This window comes from Protopterus annectens, chromosome 2.part0 (assembly GCF_019279795.1).
Source record: "Protopterus annectens isolate FY-2018-M chromosome 2.part0, PAN1.0, whole genome shotgun sequence".
Taxonomy (NCBI): domain Eukaryota; kingdom Metazoa; phylum Chordata; order Ceratodontiformes; family Protopteridae; genus Protopterus; species Protopterus annectens.
In genome coordinates this window covers 473,125,443-473,153,433 of record NC_056728.1, presented here as the reverse complement: position 1 = coordinate 473,153,433, position 27,991 = coordinate 473,125,443, and the positions used below count along the sequence as shown (strand labels likewise).

General features: G+C 40.7%; 1 protein-coding gene across 5 annotated transcripts in view; it reads left to right on the top strand.

The window, feature by feature from the left end:
* TLE1 (TLE family member 1, transcriptional corepressor) overlaps positions 1–27,991 on the top strand; it is a 592,599-nt gene that overhangs the window by 87,135 nt on the left and 477,473 nt on the right. The window lies entirely within an intron of this gene.

The window sequence follows — 27,991 nt, the reverse complement described above, 5'->3', positions numbered from 1 at the left end:
CTGGCAACTCGACTGCCAATCATGAGTGGACAGGTGATCCGCTGTGGCAACCCCTAACCGGGAAAAGCCAAAAGAAGAAGAAGTAGAAGAAGCATATTTGTGGATAGCTTGCACAGCCAAAGTTTGCAGGCCCTCTCCTTTGTTGAAATGGTTATTACAACCTGTGGCTAGCTGCACACTCTCCACTCCATCTTCCCCCTCAGCTCTTTGAAGTTCCTCATGATCAGAAAGGGCTTTACCCCTGTATGCCACTAGGCTGGCAAATGTCAGGAGCTCTGATGGATAATTAGTAGGCAGCCATAACACGTCTAAACATGTCATTGCTGTCCATTTCTGGTTTATGACAGAGAGAGCACAGCAGAAGCTGCAGAGCATGGAATTAGTCACCCAAGAGAACACAAGCATGTTTGATGGTACAGATTAGCTGCATCTGGCTTCAGGAGGTGTACAAGTGCCCAAAATGCCAGCACTGTTGCCTGTTAGTACAGTATAATAAACAAGTCCTACTTCTACAGGTCTGATAAAAGCTAAACATCATGAGCACTTATCGTCATCTAAAATTGAAAACTGGAAGATTTTAAATATAATTAATGAACGGTTAAACATTGCCTTTGTTACTGCTTTCTAGTTGAGTTTTTCTAATTGAGCTGTTTGTGTGAGATTCTTTACACCATGTAAATGTCAAATTGAACGCCATTTTTTGAAGTGCTGGCTGTTTGATGTTCATTGCTTGGTTCACTAATCCAATGCAGTTGTGACTGAAGGGGACTTGTCTTTAACTGGCATCAGTCTTTCAGACAGACTGTTAGAGTATTTGGACATCTCCTAGTTAAGTTGCAAGGATGTCTTCCATTCTGAGGACGTCTGCAAGAAGCTTGGCTATAACGGACTACATCTGCCGTCTTGAGTTCTTTTTTATAGTTCAAATGAGCTTTCATTTGTTTCTGTTTGATTGTTACCATTCAACACCTAAGAGGATATCTTTGGCATTTACCTTTACTTTGTTACATTTTTTTTTTATTTTCTCTGTGCTGTGTTTGGTTCTTTTGGGTGGCTAATGACATTCCCAGAAAATGTTCCCAAAAGTGTACCTTTTGAAGACTGGTCTTCTCAAAGGACAGCCACCCACAGTGCTTTATCTTGCCTAGACGAAGAGCACAATGTACTAGTTGTGGGAATTGTAAAACATTTTAACAAGCACTATTGAGAAGGGATAGGAGTTTAATCTGTAATGGTCAGCGAAGTTCTTAGTTATTGTCTGCCCTGATGTTCTTCATTCCACATTGCTGCAGTCCTAACTATTGGGGTAGTCCGCTGTCCAGTCGGCCCGAATACCAAAGTATATGGCTGGCGTCGGTCAGGGCGCAGTAGTCAGGGTACTAATGCGCATGACCGACGTCATATCCTCAGTCTTTTTTGCCGCATGGTCCGATGCAGAAGCAATTTTGCGAGTGCAGGTTGGCGTTCTGAAAGTTTCTGAAGCCAGAGTTTCAGACCGAATCAAAGTTGGCTAAGTACCCGTTTTTTCTTGCCTCAGTATTTAACCGGATGTCAGAAAAAGTGAATAACTGTATTTCTTGTGGGAAACAGATACCTCATAGGGATTACCATACTTTGTGTATACCTTGTTTAGGGCCTTGTTGGATGCCGCTCTTGTGCTAGATTTAACAAGCACTATTAAGAGAAGGTTAGACTGTGCCAGGTTAGTGTTTGGGAAGCGTTGTAATTATAAAATGCCGGATGTTCCCAAAAGCCTAGAGTGGAGGAACCGACAGTCCCAGCCGTCGGTTCTTTAGAGGCTCAGTGGAGCCGGAGGTTTTGCCAGGTGTTTCTTTGGAGTCTCAGGGAGAGACTTTACTGTTACAGGATGTATCCTCTCAGGAAGTAGGCCAGGCTGAGGGGCTTCTCAGGTGGCTGTTCTTCTCTCTTCCTAAGGTGGTCAGAGCCTCCCTTTGGTTTCCAAGGCTTCTTTGAGGGGCAGGCTTTGCTTCAGTGGGGGTTTCTCCTAGTACTTCAGGGTCTTTGCCTAAGAAACATATGCTTAAAATGGCAGAGGATTTGATTACTATGATAAGGGGTTCTATGCCTCCTGATAAGAGGCCTAGGGTGGAATCTGACTTTGAGAGTTTTGAGCAATGCTCGAGGCTTCTGAGTCTTGGCTGAAGACTTGCAGGAGTACCCTCCTTATTCTGATTCTGATGTGGATGATTCTACTCCTTCAGCTTCCCTCCTGAGGATTTTTCATTTTCAGAGACTCTGCATTCCATGAGGGAGCATTTTAAATGGGAAGGTCAAGACTTCTCTGATTCCAGGAAAAGGCTTAGGGAATTCTTGTTTTACCCCAGCACAGGCCTTTAGCTATACCTCCTGTTTTAAATGTGGTGGAAGATGTTTTTGCAGAGGCTTTTGCCTCCTGCCCCAGTTAAACCGGATAGGTATTATAGGGTGCCTGAAGCTCATAAGTATCTTTTAAGAGTCCTAGGGCAGACCCGAAACTGTCTCTCAGGGGCCTAAAGGTGTGAAGGCCTCAGTTGTTAAAAATCCTGTCCCTCCTGATAAAGAGGCAAGGGCTTTGGATAGATGGGGAAAGAAAGTGTATACTTCTTCCACTTTAGCCATGAGGCGTTGAATTGTCAGTTTCACATGTTAAAATATCAGAATTATCTTCTTTCACAGTTGAAATCTAAGGTGGATGCTCTGGCGGAAGGCGTTGAGTGTAAAGAGTTGCAGGATTTAGTTCATGTGTCTGAACAGTGGGTAAACATTCCTTGCAATGTGGTTTTGATGCTGTGCAGGCCTCCTCCAGGGTGGCTGCCACTGGTTCTGTTCCGCCTGGTTGAGGGATCAGAACTTAGCTGAGCATGTTAAGACAAGGATTTTGGATGCTCCTTTACAGTCTGATGTGTTGTTTGGTTCGCCTGTGGAAGCAGTTTTAAAGAAGATGGAGGACAAGGCTAAGTCTATGCAAACTGTTAAGGATTTTTGCAGGTGCAGCCTCCAGTTTAGTAGAAATTGGCCTGCTAAGGGATGGACTTATCCTGCTTATGATTCCCAGTCTAGGGGTAGGTCTAGGCGTGGTAGGGGCAGAGCTCAAGGTGCTTTTAGGCCTAGGACAGGAGTTCACCTGCTCAGACTTCTGGTGAGGGCAGGGTCAGTCCAGACCCAATGACCTGCCTTTTCAGCTGCCAGTACCTTCGGCACCTCTAGGAGGAAGACTGTCTCTTTTCAAAGAAAATTGGGATTTAATTACCCAAGACAAATGGGTTCTGGATATCATTCACCACGGTTACAGGTTTTATTTCCATACCTTGCCTCCTTTCAAAGGCATGCCAGACATTCCTCCTCTACAAAGACAAGAGGCTCACAAGCAAATTTCTCAGTTACTCCAAATAGGGGCAATTCAGCCGGTTCCTGTGCCAGAAAGGCCTAGGATTTTATTCTCGCCTGTTCCTAGTAGAACACGTGGAGACCAATTTTGGATTTATCTATCCTCAACACTTATCTTGACATTCCCAAGTTCAAAATGTTGGCGTTACAACAGCTTTTACCTCTGCTGGGCAAGGATCACTGGATGGTAACTTTAGATCTCAAGGAAGCTTACCTTCATGTGCCTATAAGACTAAGTTGCAGAAAGTATCTGCTGGAAATTCTCATTATCAGTTGTCTGCATTGGCCTTTAGATTATCTACTAGTATTCACAAAGGTTCTGGCTCCAGTGATAGCTTACTTCAGGCTAAAAGGAATTCAAATTTATCCTTACTTGGACGATTGCCTGATTCTGGCTCAAGAAAAGGAAGACCTTCTACAGCATTTGGAATATGTCATAGCAGTGCTAAGATGCCTAGGGTATTCTGTGAGCGAAATAAAGTCCAGTCTAGTACCCTCTCAAGACATGTGCTTTCTGGGTGTGAGACTGAATATTTTAACCCCGGACAAACAAAAGAATCTTTCCAGTTACTTCCATCAACTATCTCTTCAGTCCGGGCTGACTGCAAGGACAGTCCTTCAAGCCTTAGGGTTCATGGCATCTTGTATTCTGGTGCTTCCCAATGCCAAACTGCATATGAGGAAGCTACAATGGTATCTCAAAAATGTATGGACACAGCACTGCCAGGATTTGGACACTGTCATTCAAATAATACCTTGCATTCAAAAGGAATTTTTGTGGTGGGCTCAGGAATGTCACCTAAACAAGGGACTCTCTGTGACCCGGCCAGAGGCGAGTCAAATTCTAACGACAGATGCCTCAGACATTGCTTCGGGAGCTCATCTAAATGGAAAGTGGATACAAGACAAGTGGCCTGCCAGACTACAGCATCTACATATCAACATGAAGGAGATGTTAGCAGTCCAGTTTGCATTAATGGCTTTCAAGGAGTTACTTCTTCCAGGGCAGGTGTTGATTCTAACAGACAACACAACTGTCATGTGGTACATCAACAAACAAGGGGGAACACATTCTTACGTAACCATTGTGCAGGCAAGCAATGATTTTATGGGAGACTGCGCTAAGCTTGCAACTAACTCTTCAGGCAAGGTTTCTGCCGGGAGCACAGAACTCCTTAGCAGATGTGTTAAGCAGACAAATCATGGATGAAACTGGATCTTCATGTATTTCAAAAGTTGACAGTGTCCTGGGAACTCCAGACATAGATCTGTTAAACTTCTCCACTAAACCACCAGCTGCCAAAGTTTTGCACAAAGAGGTTTCATCACACAGCTTGGAAAGTGGATGCTCTTTCTTTCAGTTGGAAAAATCTTCATGTGTATGCGTTTCCACCTCTGCCTCTTCTTCCAAAGGTGCTTCTAAAAGTCAGACAAGACAAGCCAAGGATGATTTTAATAGCTCCAGATTGGCCTCGGCAGCACTGGTACCCATTACTGAGGAGTCTGGTAAAGAAGCCTCCATGGCCTTTACCCTTGATTCCACATCTGTTGTCTCAGAAGGCGTCTGCTCAATGTCAAGCTTCACTCTCTTCATCTAACAGCCTGGCATATTCTGTTTTGAAAGACAGCAGGTCTCAACTTCCTCAACAAGTTTTAAATGTGATTATGGAAGCCAGGAGACCTAGTACAAGGAAAGTAAAATGGAAGAGATTTTTATTTTGGACTGCAGCAAAGAATTTGGAGATTTGAGCCTAATTTGAGTGTGGCTCTTCAATATCTTACTGAGTTATTGGACAAAGGTTTGTCTTTCTCTTCCATTAAGATTCATGCTGCAGCAATTTCAGCTCACTATGATTGTGACCCACCGTTGTTTTCACATCCTTTGTTCAAGCAATTTCTTAGAGGGGCAAAGAATATAAGACCCGAGCTCCTACTCCTGCTTGGGATCTCAATTTTGTGTTGGAGAAACTTACTCTACAACCTTTTGAGCCTGCAGCTTCTGCTGAACTGAAATACTTGTCATGGAAGACTGCTTTTTTGTTGGCCATTACTTCTGCAAGAAGGGTTTCTGAGTTACAGGCCCTTATGGCGGTTGAGCCTTTGATTTTCATAAGGATAGGGTATCATTACGTACTAATCCTTCCTTTATGCCTAAAGTGGTTTCTAGTGTGGCTTTAAACCAAACTATTCATTTGCCTCGTAGTTTATGCAGATCCCCAAAATAAAGGGAAAAGATTTTGCACACTTTAGATGTACACAGGCAATTGCGTTATTATTTGAGCAGGACTAAGGATTTTAGGCAGTCTCAGCAGTTGTTTGTTTCTTTTGCTTTGAGTTCTCAGGGCAAGCCTGTGTCAAAACAAACTATTTCTAGGTGGATTGGGTTTTGCATTGCATTTTGTTATTCCCATCATGGCAAGGAGATTCCAGCTGGGATTAGGCCTCATTCCACTAGGGCTACTGCCACTTCAACAGCTTTTAAGGGGTGGCAACTAAGGATATTTTGGAGGCAGCTACTTGGAGTTCAGTGCATACTTTCTCTAAGCATTACCACCTTCCTCTCTACTCTAAGTCTAGGGCTGGTTTTGCCACAGCTATTTTGCAAGGCATGTTATCAGCTCCTGCTTCCTTATGATTTGCCAGCCTCCCTTACCTCTGCTTTGGGATTCTAGACTGCAGCAATGTGGAATGAAGAACATAGTACAGTTTTGTACCTACCATAAATGTAGATGTTCGAGGATCCACATTGCTGCAGTCCTCCTTCCCTCTGTGTTTAGGGGTGGTTGTGTAGGTGAGGTTATATTCTGCTAATTTTGTATGTTTTGTATATATATATATTTTGGTGCAGATATGTTGGGAGTTTTTGGTTTTTGGCCTTATCTTTTCAGGGTCTTCTGACATCTGGGGCAAGAAAAGACTGAGGATATGACGTCGGTCATGCGCATTAGTATATTCGGGCCGACTGGACAGCGGACTACCCCAATAGTTAGGACTGCAGCAATGTGGATCCTCGAACATCTACATTTATGGTAGGTACAAAACTGTACTTTGTGCAGAGGGGTAACAACCTGACTACATACCAAGTGACCTGTGTTTGACATGCAGCACTGCTGATGTAGGTCCAGATTGTGGATGAATGGGAGTAATTGCCCACTGCCAACTCGACTGTTCTGGGGGTGGGAAGGCAGCTTGGATGTTCTTCGTGTTTCACTGTTGCAGTCATTACAGTCATTACATTTGGGTTATCTGCTTGCAGGTAGCCCTCAGTTGGCCTGATTAACAAAGTCTTTGGTCCTGCGTTGGTTGCTGTCCCTTCTTTCATGACGTCAGGTCATCAGGGGTATAAAACATGCAGCTGATGCCATTACATCAGTCTTTCTTGCCGTGCGGTGCCCAAAGCAGAAGCAGTTCGCAAGTGCTGGTCGGCCGACTCCTGAAATTTTCGTTTTCGAGTTTCAGAACTGAAATATTCAACTAAAACTAAGTACCCCATTGGGGAAACTTTTTCTTGCTTCTTACCAATGTCAGTAAAAGTTAATAATTGCATTACTTGTGGAAAGCAAATACCTTGTAAAGATTTTCATTCGTACTATATTCCTTGCCTAGGCCCTGACCACGACGTACCTTGCTGTCGGTTTTGTGCTTTATTTAATCAGCGCACTTTCCGTCGTCTGTATATTTTCGCCTCTAAATATTTAAGTTCTCAGTTTAATTATCCAGAAATGTCATCGGTTAGCCATCCAAAGATAAAGACAGAGACAGGCTGCCAAGGTCCAAAACTGCTGACTACGCTTCTCCTAAGCCAGTCGCCAGTTCACCGGTACTCAGTGAGGTGCTTACGCAGCCCCTGATACCCGCTACTTCTCATTCACAGGCCTCTACTGATGCCCATTAGGAGTCCAGTATGCCGCGAGATGCTTCAACTATGGAACCCGTGGATGTCTCTACCTTGGATGGGTCTGGAGCCGCTGTGCAGGCACCGGCTTCTGAGGGTGTATTCAGGCCTACAGACTTGCATATTAAGTCAACGCCTCCTTCAATACTTAGGCTTAAATCTCGATCCATGTCTAAAAAACTGACGCCTAGGCCACATGTTCAAGCCTCTATGCCTAAAAAACAAATAAGAATGGCTGAAGATCTAACAACTCTAATCAGGGGTAGCCACCCCCCCCCCCTCCTTCTAAGAGGCCTAGGACTGAAGTTGATTATGAATCTTCTGATCAGGATTCTGTTTTTTCTGACTCTTCTGATCTGGATTTGCCATTACCTACTTATGAGAATTCTGATGCAGAGGACTCTATTCCCTCAGAAGGCATGCTTGGCTTAAGGAGCAATCTTTGCCTGATCATGTTAAAGCTAAATTGTTGGATGCTGCTTTAAATCAGGACCGCCTGTTTGGCAACAAGGCTGAGGAAGTTCTTAAAAAGATGGAAGATGAAGCTAAATCTATGCAAACTGTTAAAGATTTTTTTACAAGTTCAGCCTCCTTGATAGTAGGCACAGCCCTCTAAGAGATTGTCCTTTTCAGCCCCTTCCAGGTCTTGTCAAGCCAAACCCAGACACAGCAAAACCCCCAGGTTTCAGTCCTAGGGGACTCTCAGAACTAAGCAGTGTGTGTGTGGGGGGGGGCTCCACTTCCAAGTCTGGGAATAATAAGACTCCCTCCTATGGTAAACTGTCTCAATTACTCCCTTTTAAAATTTCCAAGCACTTATCAACTGACTGCTCCTTTTGGGGGAAAGATTGCTCTTCATGCAAAGAATTGGGAACTCATTACCCAGGACAAGTGGGTTTTAAATATAGTGTCCCAGGGATACAAATTTCACTTCCACACTTTGCCAAGACCAAGTGGGTGGCCGGACCTACCATCAAATCAGTGGGCAGAGGCCCAAAAACAAGTTCTTTCTCTCAAGCATGGGGCTATTCAGCTGGTACCAGAAGTGGAAAAGGGACAAGATTTCTACTTGAGACTTTTCCTGGTACCCAGTAAAGACAAATCATGGCGTCCTATCCTGGACCTGTCTACTCTAAACACCTTTTTGGAGATTCCAAAATTCAAGATGCTGACTCTTCACCAATTACTTCCTATGCTAGGCAAAGATGCCTGGTTGGCAACACTAGATTTAAAAGAAGCATACCTGCACATCCCAATCGGGGAATCTTTCAGAAGATACCTATGCTTCAAAGCAGGCTACACGCACTGTCAGTTCTCTGCACTGCCCTTTGGCTTATCTACTGCACCCAGGGTATTCACAAAGTGCCTAGCTCCAGTTATTGCATTTTGCAGGCAAAGAAATTTTCAAATATACTCATACCTGGATGATTGTCTAATTCGGGCAGAAAGCCAGGACATATTTGAATAATCTGGCCTTTGTAAAAAGGGTTCTAACTTGTCTGGGGTACACCATAAATGAAAAGAAATCACACCTTGTACCCTGTCAACAAATTATATTCCTGGGAGCAAGCTTGAATACAACTTCCTAGATGGCTTACCTCACACCAGAAAAGCAAATTCATTTGACAGGCCACAAAAACCCTGCTATCTGCAAGACAAATACTGCAAGCCTTGGGGTTCATGGCCTCCTGCATTCTTCTAATTCCATATGCAAGACTGCATATGAGGAAACTACAATGGTATCTAAAAAGCCTGTGGTGTCAACATTCTCAAGACCTAGAAACTATGATTCCTATCATACCTTGTCTATGGCTAGAGTTCCTTTGGTGGGCAGAGGCCTGCCACCAAAACAAGGGACTACCTTTCACACCACCCCCTGCCGCCCAAACCCTAACGATGGATGCATCAGACTATACATGGGGGGCTCACCTGGCAGGGAAGTGCATTCAGGGCAAATGGAACCCAAGTCAAATGCACCTGCATATCAAGCAAAAAGAAATGTTAGCTGTACAGAATGCTCTGACAGCCTTCAAGGACCACATTCTTCCAGGACAACTAATGGTAAAGACTGACAACAACACTGTTATGTGGTACATAAGCAAGCGGGGGGTACACATTCTTACCCCCTTTGCAGACTAGCCATGGCATTGTGGAACACAGATTTGAGCTACCAAGTGCACCTACAAGCTCAATTCCTGCCAGGAAAATTAAATACACTGGCAGACGGACTAAGCAGAAACCTCATGGACTCCCACAAAAGTGGAAACTGGAACCAAGGATTTTCAGCATGTTGACAAGCAAATGGGGGAGCCCAGATATAGACCTGTTTGCCTCTCCCCAAAACTACCAATTGGACAAATTTTGCTTAAGGACTCCCCACAAACAAGCCTGGAAAGTGGATGCTCTGTCCTTCAGCTGGAAAAACCTATCAGTCTATGCTCCCCCCCTCTGCTCTCCAAAGTACTACTAAAAATCAAACAGGACAAGCCAAGGATTTTGATTGCTCCAGACTGGCCGTACCAACACACTGGTACCTCCTCCTGCGCAGTGTGTCACGGTTTTCTCCATGGCACCTGCGTCAGACTCCTTCCCTGCTGTCTCAGCAGGAGAACCAGATTCTGCACCCTCAGCTTCCAACACTGAACCTTGCAGCCTGGCTAATTACGTAATCTCTCCTTTACCATCCCTCAGCAAACCTGTGATGGATATCATTTTAGAGGCGAGGAGGCCTAGTACTAGAAAATCTTATGCTGAAAAATGGAAAAGATTCTGTGCCTGGAACCAATCTCAAGGGATGAGCACAGCAGCGCCCAATTTACCTCAGATTTTACAATACTTAACTGAGATGCTTCACAAGGGCCTGTCTTTTTCCTCCATTAAAATCCACACCTCAGCCATTTCAGCTCTTTATAACACAGAACATCCCCTCTTCTCTCATCCATTGCTCAAGCAGTTCCTCAGAGGGACCAACAATTTGAGACCACTCAGGTGAGTTCCATCCCCAGCTTGGGACCTTAACTTTGTCTTGGAGAAACTCGCTATATCTCCTTTCGAGCCAGCTGCTACTGCAGACTTAAAATTTCTTTCTTGGAAAACAGCTTTCCTTTTAGCAATCACTTCAGCTAGAAGGGTATCTGAATTACAGGCCCTTATGGCAATGGAGCCTTTCATCATCTTTCATGCGGACCTGATGTCCCTCGGAACCAATCCATCCTTCATGCCCAAGGTGGTATCCAGTGTGGCTGTTAATCAGTCCATTCATTTGCCAACCTTCTTTTCCAATCCACAGAATAAAGGTGAACGGATACTGCATTCCTTAGATGTGCACAAACAACTTAGATTGTACTTGGACAGGACTAAACTTCAAAGGAAAGCTGAACAACTGCTGGTGGCATTTGCTGCAGGGGCAGAGGGGAAGGCTATTTCAAAGCAAACCATTTCTAAATGGATAAGCCATTGCATTCATTTCTGCTATAAGCATCATGGAAAACCTATCCCCCAGGGGATCAGACCTCACTCCACCAGGGCTGCGCATCTACCTCTACAGCCTTTCTCAGAGGCGTCCCTACCAGGGACATCCTAGAAGCTGCTACCTGGAGTTATGTACATACTTTCACCAAGCATTATCATTTGCCAATTTTCTCTAAATCCAGAGCTGGCTTTGCCACTGCAGTCTTGCAGGGCCTTATACCTGGCCCTAATGCTATCTAAATTCCTCCTCCCAACCATAGCTTTGGGAATCTACCTAAATGTAATGACTGCAACAGTGAAACACGATGAACATAGTACAGTTATGTACACTTACCATAAATGTAGATGTTTGAGTGTTTTCACTGTTGCAGTCCTGGTTTCCCTCCCTCCAGCCCCCTAGCTTCTTTTGGCTATACCTCTACTTTCCTTTACTATGCTTAAAAGCCTTTTTAGTGTAGTTGCTTTTTTGTTGGGAGGTATATCTTTGTGCTTTTATGTTTAATTGCTTCCCATTAGGGGGGCACCTGACATCCTGGGGCAAGAAAAGCTGATGTAATGGCATCGGCTGCATGTCTTATACCCCTGACGACCTGACGTCATGGAAGGAGGGACAGCAACCGATGCAGGACCCAAGATTTTGTTAATCAGGCCGAATGAGGGCTACCTGCAAGCAGATAACCCAAATGTAATGACTGCAACAGGGAATGCACATGAACATCTGCATTTGTGGTAAGTGTACACAACTGTACTTTCTCAGCATTGATGACAATTGCAGGAAGGTATGCGTATCGTTGCAGCATCAAAAGCCTACCTTTCCTGTACTGTAAGAGATCTGCAGCTTGGTGGGGAGGTGACTGCAAGTGAGCACGCACCTTCTGAGGCCGCTATATAGGAGCTTGCTGGGGGAGTTAGGACAATTTCAATATTTGCTGACTGGTCCTCTCCTTAATATTTGACTCTCACCTCTGTGGAAATGAAAGGTCTAGACTGCTCTCACTCCGATGGAGGAAAGGATGGGCTAATTGGGTGAAGGAAGAGGAGTAAATGTTTGTAGATACAGAGCACAAAATTAGTATGACTCTGTTAACACTGCTGTGGCTTAAGGTATCCGGTCCTGACAGTGTCCTAAGATGTACATGTTAACATTCGATGCATACGTACATAACATGGTGGATTCGATCTTGGGTTTAGGTCTGTGCTTTTGAGGTGAAAGGATGTGCTTTGTCAGAAAATTAGATTAGTTGGAATTGGGTTAAGCGTAGTCAGAAGCTCATCCTGAGTCATGTGTAGAGGCAAAAGCTGGAAATCCAAAGCCGGAGAATCCAAATTATATTCCGTTTACAGCTAAAGAGCCACTGCAGAGAGGCACGCATTTCGTGATTTCTTAAAAAGTAAAAAAGCATTTGTTTCTATTGTAACTCTTGTGTTCCACGGTAAGTTAGACCCAGTTTTGACATTTGGTGACTGTTTGCATCCACACACACACACACACACACACACACACACACACACACACACACACACACACACGTGATTCTAATGTTTATTAGGTTGTACTACATTGCCAGGTCAACGGCTGCATTGTACGCTTGGAGCATTTATCAGTCTTCTCAGATCTGTGTGTCAACTGTAGTTGTGTCTACTTTGTAGATTGGTTTGGTGATATCTGCCAGGAGGCATTCCCTCTTTTCTGTCTCTTTAAAAGCCTGTGCAGAATCTGGAATACTGTTGTTCCAGCTCCCCTCTGGTGCGTGATCTGGTCCCATGTTGTGTTGCATGTGTTGGTGCTGATTTTTGTTTGTTGAACTGGGTAAGTGAACTAGTGTATCATAGACTATTTTCTGTCACAAATTAGGCCCAAAAGGCAAGGGTAAACCCAGTGTAAGCAGACTGGTTACTTTAACCAGTCAGTGTGCATGTTTTTCTGAGGTGGGATACTGAAAAAAAAACACAGACTTGAGGGGAGCATGCATACACTACATGAGTAACCAGTATACCAAATTTCATACAGTAAGGACAGACATTTAATCACCTGTTAATGATTCAACTGTTTAACCGATTCAGATCATAATGTGACTATCGCATGTCAGTCACTTCAGATTTCTCTAAATGAAGAAGATTCAGTACCCCTTAGTTTGTGCTGCCTTGGGTGTCAGCGGCATTAGACACCTGTAGTCCTTGAAATACACTGGAGGGGGTCACCCCAGGAAACCCATCATGTGCCATACTTCACAGCATCTGCTTTTGTCAGAAGGAGTGGTAGCCTTTAACTGTTTTTAAAATAATTCCTGTTTTCAGTTTTTAGATAACTTCAGTGTTAAAATAGTGTAACAGTATAATAGGTATCTTAATAAACCTACCAAACATTCCTGTAGTTTAGCTGCTTTTGTCTGAATAGCCCTCAATTTTTTTTCCTGTGCAAGTCCTGTCTTCCTTGCACACACACCTGTCTCATTCCCTTCACTTGGGTGTTTTTGTGAGGAGAACTTATGTCACTGTGGAAGATGAACACAATTATTTGTAAAGAAATCTACTTTTTTGGGGAAAAAGAAAAAAACAGTTTTGTCTTTTTGTGTGTATGCACATTTTTCATGGTGTGGCAATGTGACAAAAAAGTATCTTTTTGTCAGCATTGAGGATGCATGTATTTATGTTTTATGCATTGTTCATGTTATCAGATAGGACACCACCTAGTTTCTCTGCAAGAATGTTTTTTATATTTATAAAAATATTCACATTCCAAAATTAAGTAAAAACATATTGATGCAGTAGACAGAGATGGCAGTTTTGTAAGGGTATACAATAAGTCTGATACAGAGTGAGTTTGCATCTTAAAGCTAAGGTGTGAGCTTCAAGCTTTATTTAAAACAAAAGCGTTTAAATCCTGCTGTATTACATCTTAGTAATGTAAAAATTAATTTTAAACAGCTAGCTTGTTGTGAGAGCCAGAGATCTTCCCAAGGACAAAAGTACTTTGCTTCTCCTTATTATTTTGACCTTACTGTTGCTGCTTTGGGGTCCTCTGGGGGATGAGTAGGTTTGATTGATGGGCCAAATGAGTTACAGCTAAATTAACAGCATCTAATGAGCTCTGGCTTGTTTCACTTTTTTCCTGCACTCACCATCATCCCTTGTTCTTTTGTCCACTGGGGCCCTCGTGCTCTGCAGAATGACAGTAACCACATTTGATTCTCCTAAGCAAGCAGAAGCAGACACAGATGGTAATGATGTGGAAGAAGGGAAAAAAGTTTGCCTTCCAAACAATCCGTAATGCCACTGTCCTTGCAAATTGCAGAACCAGCAATGTTGACAATTCACTTGTGTTCTGTAATATGTTTACTTCAGATCCCCATGGCATGCTTCTTAATGCAGTTTTTTTTTTTTGCCTGTACATGGATTAGCTAACTTTTGACTTGCTAGGGCAGGCTATTTACCCAGCACTCCAGCAAGATGCACAGTTTCTGCTGTGGGGTGTTCAGCATTTATATTCTGTCACGGATGTTTAATTTAATTTACAACTTGCTTTCAAAGTTTTTGATTTACTCTGAGACTGCAAGTGTGAAAATCTGTCAAACTATAAATCGGAAATTTTTTTTAATTGTGGCTTGTATACAGTAGAGTATGTTCTTTCAGGCTCTTTTAAGTACCACATGTTACTAGAAGGGTTAAAATGTTGGAAAGTGGAAATCCGGCTTGAAGCTTTTAATTTTTTTATAGGAAAGCAAAGTTGTTATGACGTTGAGTAGAATAGGTGTAAGTATAGAGGCAAGGGGGTAGATTGCAGCCTGTAACTGTAAAAGGGTGAAAGAATGAGCTGTACGTATTTTCTAAAGGCAGAAACTGGTACTTCTAAAGAAAATTGGTAAGAAGACTTGAGAACATCACTGGTTCATTCTCCTCCCGGATTGCGGCAATAACTAGTACAAAGCAAAGATTGTATGCACAGTGTTTCAAGTATTTTGTTGTACAAGTATTGAAAATGCCACTGGACATAATTTACTGGGGCATTCATGAAATATATTGTGAAGGTATTGCAGTTTAGTGCAACTGAAACTTTGCCCTTATGGCCTATGCTCCCCTTCATGCACTTCATGGTGTGGAGTAAGGCTTATAAAAGCTTAGGGTTTGAATGAAATTCATGGCACCGTCAAGTCCATTTAAACTAGTGCTCCTGAAAGCTGTGCAATTTTTTTTCAAGTTTGCTAGTGGCCAGTTTAAAATGAAGAGACTTCACTGTAATTTTTGTTCTCAAAAGAAAACTAAACAAAGTTGTAACACGGTTGTAACGCGCATGATGTTGCTTGTGCATCTATGTTTACATGTATATTTTGTGAAACTATGTAGTACTTGTGGCCACTTTACTGTCTGTATTAACTACTGTTTATGACCCCCGTGTCAGTGTAAATAATATGACATGTGGATCATTGATGGACCCTTGTAAGCAAACGAAAAAACTAAACAAATCAATAAATGGACAGATACTTTTTCTACCGGATAGAAATTGTTTAAACAAGCAGAGTAGTTTTAATTGCAGCCAAAAAAAAAAGATTTGAGTAGATGCCTGTTCACAATACAGTAAGATGGATTTCTGTCACTCGACTACATTTTTTGCCTGTATTTGCCGATAGATGAAAAAAGAAACCTCTCTTATGTTACTACAGATGTAGTAACTGCTGCTGCTGCAGATAAAGCCTCTGGTTCTATGAGATCAGGCTATATACTTAATGGTGTCCTTCACAGAATCAAGGAAAAACAACTAAATTCCTGTCAGCCATATTTCACAGAATTTGTGTGTGTATACATCAAGCTGTATGGCAACAGGTTGTAGTGATGTGCGAGGGGATCATGTGGGACACACGAGTTTTAGACTTATCAGCCTGATTGGATTCCATGTAAAGAGTAGAGAGAGAGAATCCTATAGAGCTTATCCAGGAGAACCAATTCTGTTGGATGTGGGATGGTTTGTGTTTTGTCAAGAGGAGTCTTGTGGCACTGTTTGAAGCAGTAAGACCCGCTTTTGCTGAAGGGCTGATGTGTGCTAGATGTGTGTCTTTTGCAAAGACATTTGGCAGTGTTCCACACAGGGTAATAAATTAGAATAAATTACGATGTATGTTGATTCGTGTGTAATTCGGTGTGTAAAATATGGGTTAAAGCAACATGCTGTTTGTGCTGATGGGAAGTTACTGTTGGTGTCCCACAGGGCATGAGCTGTTTCCACTCCTTTTTGTTTTTTCTTATAAGATGCTAACTTGGGAAATGGGTATCGGATAACCTTTTATGCCAGTGAATGGAAGTTTAGTAATATACTCTATTTAAAAAATGTTTTCGTGAATGTTGTGCAAAAACTGTATAATAGGTGAAATGGTAATCCCCTCACATTTAGCGTCTGTAAATGTAGCATGGTGAGACTCGACAGAAGGGTGGTTTAAATTATGATTACAAAAGAGATGTAAACATTTTTAAAATAGGCAGTTGTTAAAGATCTAGGGACAAAAGTACATAATTTAAACATCCTGTGTGTATTTAAAGATAGCATGTAATATAATATAATATGTAGTGCATGGACAACTCTGATTATGCTCAGATTATTCAGCCAGAGTAGTGCAGGACCAGACCTTAACAGATGTTAAGGACCCCCTGCTAAAGTTAAGGTTGGGCCTCAGGCTAGGCAGTAAAATCTGTCAGTTCAAATGATGGTGGCAGAATAAAAGATTTGTTTCTGCCTGCTGCCCATTATTAACATGTCCCTGACTTCCTGTTCTAAACTTAGAAAGTTACCAGAATAACAGGATGCGTGTTTGCCTGATTTTTCTGAAGGATACAAAGTCTGAAACCTAAAGGTATGTCATTATTCAGTGTCTTCAGTCCTCATAATTTGTCTGAAAGCCAAGGATTTTGAGGAACGCACCCAGCGTGTGAGGCCAAAGTCTGTACATTCTGTGAACATCTAGACAGTTGAGAGGGATGGAAGGTGAGTATAAACATAAGGTACTGTGTTACATTGTTCCCGAAGAGTTTTACAGTTTTGAAAGCTGGTAAAACACGCAGTAAAAAACAAAAAGAGAAAAATGCTGCAACTTGTAGTACTTGGAGCGGATAAAGATCTATGCATGACCGTTATGAGTGGTCCACCAATGCTAACCTAGTGTTGTGTTCGCGACATGGATGCCAAGATTCTCCCCTTGAGCTTCACTTTCAAGGTGAATTTCTTGGCATCCATGTCTGAAGCACAACATAACGTGGTTTTCATTGGCAAACCGTTCATAATCCTCTGTAATATAGACGTGGGGTGACACCATAGGTTGTAAGCTTGACAGTGAGACCTGTGAACAGTTAAGTGTTTCTTGTGAGAGAAATGTGACTGCATACCCGATCACTCCTTCATGAACAAGACAAGACCATTCCTGGGTAGGATGCCGTCATTTGTAAGTTTTCCTTCTGCATCAGCATTTTATTCCCACATCTTTCTTTGAGGTTCTGTGATGGTGTAATGTCCACTGTAGAAGTTACAGTTAAGGTAACTTATATTGACTATTTGTCTGGGACTTGGGAGAAAACCGCATGTTATTGTGATTGACTACATTGTTTGTGGGGGTTGAGAGAGAGGGGTGGATTTTAACTGCTAGTATGGCATCTTCCTGTCACAGTTGCACTGCTATGCCAAGGGCATGCTTTAGTGAAACAGCAGAACTGTTAACTTGACAGTGGAAGTTGTAGTATAGAAAATCTGAGCTAACACTTCAGTTTATACCTCAACTGTCTGGTGCAAAAATGCAAATATAAGAAGTTCCAGCAATTCTTAAGGGCTTCTGGAATAGGGGAGTGTTAAGAAATGTATTGAAACAGCTTGGTGAGTGTTGCAGTTCAGTTATTTGATGCAGAATAAGCTTTGGTTCATGTTGTAGGCAAGAAGTGTTGAATTCTAGAAAGTTGTACTAGAGGTAGAATGTCACTAGCAGCTTACAAGTAAAGGTATTCTTATGCATGTCAAAAGGAAGCTGGTTTTGCACAGTAGTAGCCACACGGACAGAAGCAGACGGACACAGTACTTCTGTATACAAGGTTTGCTCGGTAAATTTTGTCAAGGCCGTGTCTTTATGTACTTTGGTTATCGGTTGGGTAAGTGTGCCGCATTTTAGTTACTTGGATACTTTTATCTGTGAATACAACTCGTAGCTTTTTTTAGTGGCACTAGAATATAGGACTTGAGCTTGATTGTTACTTAATGTAAGGGTGCAGCCAGGCATACTTTGTACTCTACTGAGAACATTTTTTTCCGAGCATCATATCAGCATGGCTTTTTTCAGGTCATGTTATGTCTACAGCTGTCTAAATGAATGCCTTTAACAACAGAAGCAGTATTGCTGATTTGTAAACAATATTTCTGATAGTTTTAGAGGGAACAGCTGAAAATGCTTCTTACATTTATTAAGTGCTTTGGAAGTGGCATTTTTGAGAGATGTTTATTTTTAAGTGATGGGTGTGGGGGGGGGGTAGCACTAAGAACTTGAGTACAAATTGGAATTTGCTAGCTGCACCCCTGACTTGGCGGATATTTTTAGAAACTTTACTTTTGTTTGGCTTATTTTCTGTATAGATGTTTGATCAGAGCACAGACTGTTACTGTTTTCATAAGTTTTTTTTTTTTTTTTAAACACATGGGAATAGCTGCCTAACAGTCCCAACTTCTCTGTAGGCTTAAGTCAAACATTCTAACCAAGTACATGGTCAAGTTGTGTCTGGATTGTACTTGTTAACAATGGGATTCTTACTGCATCTTACTGCATAGGTTCAGTGACCAGAGTGAATGACCCATCCCATTGATCTGAGTGTTCCGTACTTGGCACAGTACTTCAAATTGTTAGGGTGCATGGATATAGTTAATGGATTCAGAGACTCACTGAGGCAGTGTTGTAGCTAGGCATTGTTCAGCACATTAAAAAAAACAAAAATATTTGGAGGCTACGACAGCCAAGTGTTGAGTCCACAGATTATAAATGTGATTTAGAAAATGACTTGTATTGCTTTCTGTGTACCTATGCATACGCTTTATTTATTTATTTTTTAATTCTCTCTTTAGTTAATGCAAGTAGCCTGACTTGTATAGACAGCTTGTCCCATATACCTTGTGGCAGCTTTCGCACACAGTTGACTTTGCTTCTCACGCCAGGCTTTTTAATCTCTGTTCTGAATCTTAAAATATATATTTATACAGGTTGCATTGTGTGTTGAAGGTGCTAGGAGCTGTTACTGCCATTAACATCCTGTCCTGATGATTGTTGTAGGGTTGTCTTTAAAGAATGTAAGTATGCATAATTTTCAAACCTGATATGAGCCGCTGTTCAGCTCCCCCAGCTGTCTCCGGGCGTTGATGTAATTAGCCTTGCCATGTTGGGGATTGGCTGTCTGTATTTTCACGGCTGTGTTTAATGCATAGGTATCGACCACTTCCTTCCAGAATGGGGGCAGAATTCCCAAATTAGGAACATTTTGTCGAGCAGTGATCACTCAATGTCGAAAGACTTGGAACATTTGTTATATACATTTTAGGAAAAGTAAATGTTTAATTAGACTACAAGCATTTGTATTGTGTACATCTTATGAAGAGCAAAAATTGTTGCTAGACTAAAGAACATTTATATTGTATTCATTTTCTGAAGTGTTAGAAGCTTGGCATCATTACTGATAGTGTCCCTTACCGTTTTCCCACAAAAGCACATGTTTTGCATAGAAGATACAGAGGAAAGCATTTCAAAGTAAAATTGGAGTATTTCCTGAAAATCCTAGAATGTTCAGAGGTTTGTTTAGTAGTAAAATAATCTGAGGAGACTAGGTACAGTAAATTAGTAAGTGATACCACACAGTTCAAGTCTAGGTGTTGAAACTTCCATTGTGAGATGATGTTTAATGTACTACAGCAATTCATGTTTGTAATGACTGTAAGAGGCTGTCCTAGTTTTGCCATTTTGTGTAAGGAAATATGAGCTGAACAGGGTTTACCTGACTGTTTTCTGGTATTAATGCTTAAATAAGGCTGTGCTATCATAGAGAACAGTCTAAAAACTCTTAGCTGAACACTACTCGTGCAGAAAGCTTGTGGGGCAGATTGTGAAGCTTGTAAAATGTGAACTGTCTGATAGAGACAGCACTCGCAATATGGTGCACTATTTCCTTCTCTAGTTCTCCAGAAAATTCTGTAACTTACTTCCACTAGGACAACAAAAGCACAAGACCTTTGTTTTACATCCCAGTCCAAGGTATGTCATTGTGTAATACCTGCCTCTTATTTTTCAGCTGTTACCCATGCTGTATAACTTGAGCCCCATATTTGTTGCCCATAGTGCCCTAAATAAGGATATAACAAGTCTTTTATTGGTGTGTTTAGTAGTTTTATCAGATTTGCTTGGCTTCTACCTCACACTGTCCCCCATTTGCTGATTTTAGAGCAGTTGTCCTGCATAGTGCCTAACAAAACCAATACAAGAATTCCTTAAAGAATTTGTAACTTTCATGTAGTTACGGAATAAAAACAGTCAACAAGGTGACCCTCCCCCAATTTTGTACTTTACCATAGATGCATGTTTGTTGGCAAGACCAGTTTAGCTTTTTTGTTGAGAATGAATGCTAGAGCTGTCCATTCTGCATAAAAAACATTTAGTGCATGTTTGTATGTAAATGTTTATGTGAGTAATATTGTAACATTAGAAGTACAGTGTAAATGCAGAAGAAATTGATTTATAGGTAAGGCGCAGTACATTTGTAGTACTGGCTGCAGCTTTGTAATTGGAAATGCACTTCTAAAGCCCGCCCTCCTGTAGTTGTGTCTCCTCGCACGCACACCGGTTAATATGGCTGTAAAGCAGAGATGAATGTGGCTTCCATTCTGAGTCTATTACTCAGGAGACCTGTAAATTTGATTGGCTGCTGCGATTTCAGCAGAATCATTTGATTTGAGTCCAGTAGAAAGATAAGCTAACCAATTACCCAAATGATTTGCAGAGTTAGCTAGCGTTGTCATGGAAACATGAGTAGGAACAAATTAAATTTTGAGCAATAAAATGGTTTTAAAGCACATTTGGACAAAGAAAATTTGGCAGTGACACTTCCTGAACTGAATCTAAGTTTGACATGATATTTTATGACATTATCTACTATAGGTTATACTTTAAATAACACAACTTTGTATAGTTTTTGTTGATTTGAATAACACAACTTTGTATAGTTTTTGTTGAAGTGTACGTTGTATGATCACATGCAGAGGATTCAGTATGTTGCTTCAAATTTTGTGTGCAGTTTGTAATTTAGAAAATGCTTCCCAGGTTTAAAGGCATTTCTTTGTATTGCATTTTCAGTATATTGTTTTGTTTTTATAGAGGTTTGCTTCATGTAGTTGTCGAGTTAGTGTTTCAGTTGTTCATATCATGGACATGCTTGGTTTTCAACACTGGCATCTTTTACATTGTACAGCATGCCTTTGCAGAAATCAGAGGCACTTCTGCTCCAAGTTTATGAATAGCCAACTCTACGCAGGCTTGTAAACTTCCTTGGAATGGTATGTTTCCCCTGGAAAGAACACTTGGGCATTGTTTCTTTTAGTATGCATAAAGGGCATTAGTACTCCCTGGACAGTGGTGTGGTGGTATATCAAAGGGTACTTTTGCATTACGTTGTTCCACTAATGAATTTGAGTGGATTGTCAGATATCAGCAGTTTGGAAATGAAGAAAATCTCTTTCTTGGATGATCCCTTTTCAAAGCACCAAGAGCAACTGTTTAACACAGAAACAATTTTTTTTTCTAAATTATTTTGCAAGGATCTGAAAATTGAATTCTGATGTATTTTCCAGGACGTAGACGACTTGCATATTAATAAGGTTACAGTTACAAAAAAAAATTGACGTTTTTGGTCTTTCTTTGAATTTGAGAAATCAAAGGGCTGCATAAGCTTTTCTATTTCTATTTGTCAGTGCGGAGTTCACATACTTAACTGAGACCTTTCATCTCAGCTAGGGCTCAACAGTAGTTGAAAATTATCTTGTGGGTGAGGTGTTCCACAAACTATTGGCCTGAACATCTTTGTATAGGCTACATTTTTGTGGTATTGAATAGACATGACTTGCATAGGGAAATAGTAAGGGCTTCACTGCCAAAGTAGTGTTCTGCTAACCCTTAAGCTTGCACTGTTTAACGTGACCCCCCCCCCCCACACCTCCCAAAAAAATCAGATTAATATGAAGCCTCAAAGAATGAGAAACAGAGTCTGTAAGGGATTTTTATTTATTAATTGGGTAAATTGTACCTTTTTACTTGATGATTTAATTTATTAATTGGATAAGGTGGATTAACTGTAAATGCATCTTATCAAGTGATGTTTTGCTTGCTTGCAGTATTTAGTTTGCTCACAGCTGTATACTGCGCATTTAGTGGATAACGAAGTCAAATCCAGAACCACCGGATGGACATTGGCATGGTTAACTTCTCTCAGGGATAAGGAATAAAGTCAAAAGTAATGGTGGATTAAAAACACAGAATCTGGGATAATTTTCTATCTTCTTCTTGTGGACATTAATATGTTGCTCAAGAATGAACAGCATATTTGCATGATTGTCAATTTGTGTAGCTAGAGTTATGAGTGGGGTAGTGGTGAAAAACCTGATTTAGACACATTTGTGTAATGGCCTGTGTTTATTCCTCTAGTCGGACAGCTGTAGGCTCTGTTCACCCTGGTAGTGTTCTGTGCGCTACCCCAGGTGTGCTCGCCTTAGTAGTTCAACCTGCAGAACAGACATCACAGTATGGATGATAGCGGAAGCCCAGCCCACAATTGCTTCATGTACACTAATTAAACTAGATATATATATATATATATATATATATATATATATATATATATATATATATATATATACACACACACATATAAATTAATGTGTGGGTGTATATATGTGTGTATGTATATGAGTATATATATATATATATATATATATATATATATATATATACAGATATGTACATATTTCTATATACATATATATATATATATATATATATATATATATATATATATATATATATATATATATATATATATATATATGTATATTATATAGACTCTAGCTGAGTTTCTTTGGTGGAAGAATGACACATTAATTAGAGAGAGCTAAAGATATGTGCTCCTTTAGTTCGTATTGTCTGTGAACATTCTTTTCATACTGCATCATTATGTTAGTGGCCATGGTGGTGTCTAATGCCTGTAGCAGTACTTGCAGTTTAAACTTCACATGGTGTAAAAATTAAGTTTTTGCTATGATGCAGTTTTTTTTTTTGCTAAAACTATAAGCATTTTATTTTTATTTATTCAGTTTTTTCACTGGGATAGTACACTGATCACAGTAGACCATTAGGAAACACAGCCCAAGTGAAGTAATTCACAAAAAATAAAAATAAAATGGAACAAATTCACATGTATGCAGTAATCACAGAAGGTAAATACATAGGCACTTGAAACAATATGTAAATATTATTAACAGAGTAGAAAGACAGATGTGAATTTATTTTAGTAGTAAATATAAGAGGGGAAGCAGCTGGTGAGAACAGAGGAGTAAAGTAGAAGTGATGCAGGTGAGGAGGGAAGATGTATGCCTAGAGTATTTAGCAAAATGCTACATAAAATATGCTTTTTTTCTGACTTTACTGGAGCTTTCACTAAGTATCCATTGAACGTTTTGTTTTGGAGATATCTGCACATGGGTAGTGTTGTCATCTCGCAGCAAATGAGTCCCCGGTTCGGTTCTTGTCTGGGATGCCTTCTGTGAAGGGTTTGCATCCTCCCTTTGCATGGGTTTAATCTGCGTTCTCCAGTTTCCTCCCACATTCCAAAGGCATATATGTTGGTGGATTGGACACTCTAAATTGACCATGTGTGTGTTTGTGTGTGTGTGAATGCGTTGTGTGGAAACATTTACTGTGGCAGGGCTAGCACCTGGTGATGTAAACCTTGCCCCTAGATTGCCTATTTTGAAGTGACACCCCAACCCTGTGTACAAAAATGGGGAAAAGAGGTCTGTGGATGGATGGGTATCAGCACACTAATAATGTTGGAATTAATCTATCTATAGGCTTTAATGTACTACACTTGGGCAGGGGTGCATCCTTTAAAGTATATGGACACATCCAAACACTGTCTGTGTAGTGAAATCACTGATAAAGTTCATGTGGGCAAAGCTTTTTGTTAAGAAACAGCCCACATAGAGCAAGAATGACAGAACAGAAAATACATTGTGGGACTTAAGCTACCAGATGATGTAACGTGTATCCTGTCATCATATCTCTGTATAGCCATGGTGCTTTACATGATGGGCTAGTGTTGGAGTTAAGGTCTGATAGTAACTGAAAAATAATGCTATTTGAAAAAAGCATTGTTTGTATGCATGTATGTCTGTGTGACTGAAAAATCCCATCCAATGGAGAACTGTGTGAGATGTGTTAGATCTTTGTGGTTCCATTAAGGAAGCAGGAGGTTCCTTAAAATGTGTTTCTTTTTCAGATGTGCTCACATCTACATTATTGTCAGTGTTGTGTGTACAAGTGGGGACATCAGAGTTAGTCATACAGTGATTTGATATGTAGCTGAACGAGCAATCTATATGGTCTCACTTTTGTATTTGGTTTTTTAAAAATATCCTGTAGGGAATTTCAGTAAAAGCAGTATGTTGCAGCAGTGATTATGCCAAGATTTTAATATGCCAGCCCTGTTTGCTTTTAAATTTAGCCACTGCAGTGGGTTATGCACTATATGCCATTAGTCATTCCTCTCGTACAAACATGACTACCATTTTCTCGTTGCTTGTTGGGGAAGAAAATGGAAAAGTTGATAACTAACTAATAACAATATTATTGTTGTTCCTGTTAATATTATTCATTCTGTGTGTCCTTTAGTGAAACGCATTGAAACATGAAGTGCAAATATCTGTTAACTTTATTCTTTACCTTCATCTCCCCATGACGTGTTGTTTGTCAGGTTTCTGCTGATCCAGTCGAGACATCGATCAGCACTAAGTACACAACCTAAATATGGAATTGAGGCAAGACATGAGATGCTCCATAGTTGTCTGCTGTGTAGCATTATACTTCTTCATTTGTGTCTGCCACAGACCTCCTTCCCTCCTTAGAACTGTGGCTAGTGGCTAAGAATGAGTGGGCACACACATGTCAAAGTTGTCAAAAATGTGTCATACTTAACCTTCTTTGTTGAGCAAAACTACCTGAGGCAGTTTTAGGAATGGTAACATATTCACGTGTATAGTACCTTCTAGTGAATTTCTGTGTAATTCTTATCTCTGTATATCCTCATGAAATTGTCTGAAGCTGTCTGCCTTAACCAAGTGATGTTTACCAGTTAATGAGAGGAGACATGAAAGGGTGAACAATGGAGTGATAGTGTTGTTGCCTGACATAAATAGGTTCTCTATTTTGGTTCTTATCTGGTGTATTTTGCAGGGGTTCACATGGAATTTCTCAGGGTACTGCTGTCTCCTTCCATATTCCAGTGACAGTGCAGTAGGTGGATGGGCAACTATGCATTGTTTGTAGGCATCCATGTGTATATGTGTTTGCGTGCGTGTGTGTTTGTGTGAGATAAAGGGAGAAAGGCATGGTAATCTATTCTAGTTCCATACTCACTAGTATCCTCTGTGCATAGGGATGACTCTTCATGTGTCCAGTACTGGATTTGGATGTGACTTGACAGAATTGGATGGATCACGTGAAATGGAAAGTGTGTGAAAAATAAAATAATACCAAGTGTGTTTGTGTAGGTTGCGGTGCAGGGAGACTTTGACCTCTGACACTTGTTATGCGTATTTTCTTCTTTACTTTCTTTGCATGAGATGCAGGTTATTGAGGAGCAGTATAAAACTTCAGAGGAGATGTGCTTGTTGCATAGTGTTCAACGTGAACATCTTGGATTCCTTTGTATTTTTAGTTGTCATCATTTGCAGAGCCAGTGGTTTTATTTTTAGTGATCAGAATGCAGAGCCAGTGGTTTTGTTTTTAGTTATCAGAAAGCAGATTTAAAGTTACAAGAAGCATTGCAGGGTAACAAGGGTCCACACAGTATGCAGTGCATTTATTTACATTTAATGCATTGTTTTGTCTGTCTGCTGAAGACTGTAAGCATATATTTCATCATATTGTACTCTGTGCTCTTCTTGTTAGTTGTGCTTGTTTGAATTGCATCCTTAGTACCAGTGGACTAAACTTAAAGGTTATAAATCCGTGTTGGGCCCTAATTTTTACTTGAAAATACAGCATTTTGGTTGCTGATCTGAACAGCTGTGGGATTATGTACATTTTTAACTCTAACTTATTGTAGTTGTACGTAGAACAGACAGTGACTAGCTTTAGTGCTAATTTTTGTTGTTTTTCCTTCATAAAATGATCTGGGTGCCTGATTGATCACTTATTGCACCGTCTAAGTAGTTAAATTATTTGGTGGAGCCTTGCATTATACTTTGTTATGGGTAAGAGCAGAATTTAAGCCCTGCTAGTGCGTGTTGGAGCATATAGGTTCATAGGTTCATACTAGGCTATCTGCCCTAGGGCATTTATAAGCCTAGCCAGAATGTGTTTGGCTTTCGCCACCCATTTTAAATTTATTTTGCTGTGCCATTTTTCGAGGTTAGTATACCGTGCCTCTGTCTAACAGTGAAACAGAAGTGATACCCAGGGTAAACCTATGATCTCCCATCCACTCATCAAGATTCCTCTTGAAGAGAGTCAATGAGGGACTCTGCCTAACCTGGACTGGGATTTTATTCCAGAGTGAAGGGAGCCTCTGGGTTATGAATCTGTCCCTCCAGCATGTCCTATTTATTTCAGTGCTGAGGTTCAAGTCTCTCGAGCGCGTAGCTCGATGGGATTTGGATTTTCTGAGGTGCAGCATGTCCATTAATTCCGGGTTGGACAAGGCTTTATACGTCAGGCACAGATCGCCTCTGAACAGGCGGTATGCCACTGAGTAGAGCTCAGTGTACCCTAAAACTGTTTGCATTTTATGTGCATGTTGCAGTTTGACTGATACGGAGGAGGGAACAGTGTGCCAGTCTGTGTCGAAAAGTGTCTTGGACTAATGTAAAGTAAGTTGACATAATAGCAAGCGTGCTTTCTGAGGAAGGGATACCAACAGTATGGCATACCTAATGACAAACATTTCCCAAAGTGCTTAGAATCAACACTAGTTTCTGGTGAATATATAGTGAAAGCAAGTGATACATATGCATTCGAATATGATTTCAGATGTTGCAGAAGTAAAGTTCTGTCCTGCTCAGAATTTGTAATGCTTGTACTTTTCAGTGCAGCCTATGTTTGCTTTCTGTAAACTAGTGCTGATAAAATCTCTGCATTAGGGAAATGGTAGGAAAGCGCATGTATGTTTTTGGTGTTACCAGCATTCTAGCTGGAAGAGGTTCACTGTAATCCAAGTTATTGATTTTTAAAGCTTTTATGGATTCCGTCTTGATTAATTAAATCTGTCAAAGGCAAAATGCAGACAACCATTTTTATTTAATCTGATTTTGCAAATCGAGAGTTCTTTTCAAAATTAATTTAAAGTGAAGAGAGATTAGAAAGCAGACACTGTAGCATTTCAGCACACAGAATAGTGATTAAAATAGTGTTACAGACTTGAATTTTCATATTTATGCCCTTAATGTTTGGATCCACATTAAATCAGTTAATGGAACCCTATCATACATTAGACTGCCTTGCATTTAGATAGGCCAACATGAATTCACAGGCACTCCTATCAGAAGTGCTTTTTATCCACATTTGCTGAAAGACAAATTGAGATGAAAATTGGTTTGAGGTCAATAAGCCATTTGTGGCATTCTCATAAGCTTCGATTCCCCCTCAGCCTCTGCACAGATCATCTCAAATGATTTAGTAATAACCAAGAATGCAACATTGGCCTTCTTCCCCAGTTGATTATGGTATAAATGACAGGAAGCCGAAATGACAGGAAGCCGATCCTGGCCTTCAAGAGAATTCAGGATTATTGACACAGTTTTCGTTTCTTGTTCAGAATGCAGATTTATTTAATTTAAAAAAAATGATATTAAGTGCTGCTGATCAGCTGTGGAGATTGAATTCTGGATTTTGTTAGACTTGACTTGGGTTGGTCAGTTTTGATTGTTTTGAGGTGATCTTTTTTGATATCCTTTAGTGGTTGAAGTGATCT